Source organism: Myotis davidii, unplaced genomic scaffold (genome assembly GCF_000327345.1).
Source record: "Myotis davidii unplaced genomic scaffold, ASM32734v1 scaffold349, whole genome shotgun sequence".
NCBI lineage: Eukaryota > Metazoa > Chordata > Mammalia > Chiroptera > Vespertilionidae > Myotis > Myotis davidii.
Window position 1 is genome coordinate 340,601 of NW_006299707.1, and position 1,780 is coordinate 342,380.

Here is a 1,780-nt window from a genome sequence, read left to right on the forward strand (position 1 = left end):
TGGTAGGGCAGGTGGGCTGGAGGCCCGTAGGCAGGGGGCAGGGTGCTGTAAGAGGGGCCCTCGGTCTTCATCATGGACTGCAGGCTCTGGTAGCCTTCTCCAGACATGTAGGAGCTGGTGGTGGACATCCCGGTTATGTAGCTGGAGGGTGGCGGCGGCTGTGGCCAGTGTGGCAGTGGTGGTGGCTGGTGCACAGGGGCCGGGTGGGCAGGAGGAGGAACCTGGACTTTGGGGAGCTCACTGGCATCCACAGGACCTGGTGGCTCAGCCTCGCCTAAGGCAGCCACAAGGGGAGGCTTCCGGTCTGGCGGTGGGTGGGCTGGAGGCAATGGAGGGTGAGTGGTCTCTATTTTGGGAATTATAGGTGGTGGTGGTTCTGCTCCTTTGTGCTCGCGGTGGTGGCGGCTGGGTTGATGGCTGCGGGTCCTTCTGCGGGGGCTGCGGTGGTTCAGGGCCTGGAGCCGACTGTGACGGTGGCACTGGTGGCACTTGTGGTGTGGGGTTGAGCGATGGGGACTGATGCAGCTGATGAGGTGTGTGATGAGGTATCTGTTGTTTTCCTTGTGAGTGAATAGTCAGGATTTGGTGGCAGATATCTTCCAGAACATCCCCAGGGACATCTTGCACAAACTGCTCCCACCATCTCCAATACATGGGTTTGGAGGTCCATTCTTGTATTTCAAATTTGTACAAACGTCCCCCAAGGTACATCACTGCCACTGCTATGATTTCTGGTTCCCACTGAAGTGACAAGGTCGTGCAGAGACTGTCATTTACAAAGGTCCATGCCATTTGAACCAACTTTTGAATTTTGTTATTTTTATCTTTGAGTTGTTTTGCATATTTGAGTAGGAACTGGTATGGATGTTCTACCTGTAAATCAAACTTTATAGTCTGCAGCAAGATTCTCTCCAAAACCATTACTTCTTCCTTTGGGTCATCTACAAACTGTCCAAATGGTACATCATTTAATAAACTACGAGCTGTTTTGATATCTTTACATTTTGGGGGCATTTCTTCTACTTTCCCAGCCAGAAAGAGACAACAGCTCCTGTTACATATCTTGGAAATTGCTTAAAGGAATGCAACATATAGAAGCGATGAAAATGAATTCAGTTGCCAGGGTATCATAGTGTAGTCCCAAACGTGTGCCCACATCAAAGATGAACCGAGCCCCCTCTCGGCGGTACTGGGCCTCATTAGCTGGGTCAAATCCTTCTAGTTGAGAGAGTATATGAGCCAAGTTTTTCTTATCCCAGTATCAACATGGTTTTTTGTGGTCTAGGTTTGCTGAGGCTACTGAAGGGCTTGAATTTTCTTTATTCTCCTTCATTTATTGAAGTAGACTTGTTTTTTTCAAAAGATTCTCTGAAAATGTTAGAATCCCCTCGCCTCAGGTAAGCCCCTCAGCGACGTCTCTCCTTGCTGACCATGGCCATCTTGGATGTTCAATCAATTTAATAAATATATTTTTTAAATAGTTTGTCAAACTTACAGGTAAAATAAACATTATTATCAAATAGAGAAACAAGGTAAGGATGCCTACAAATGAAATTTTTATTTAATATTGTTCTGGAAGTGCTTGCCAATAGAAAGAAATTGGGAGGGAAAAAGTTGTTAATATTAGAAAGGAGGAGACAACATGAAAACCCTAGAGAATTAACTGGAAAACTATTAGATCTAACTACAATAATGGTTGCTTGGTTACGAATGTTTTGAGAGATGTTCCCGATGAAAGTGCATTGTGATCCCACCAAGTTATTTTGTGGACACTGACTAA

General features: G+C 46.2%; 1 pseudogene; it reads right to left on the reverse strand.

Annotated features, from left to right (window-relative positions):
* Positions 1–2: 2 nt before the first annotated feature.
* Positions 3–1,435, reverse strand: LOC102768110 (annotated as a pseudogene).
* Between the last annotated feature and the right edge of the window lie 345 nt (positions 1,436–1,780).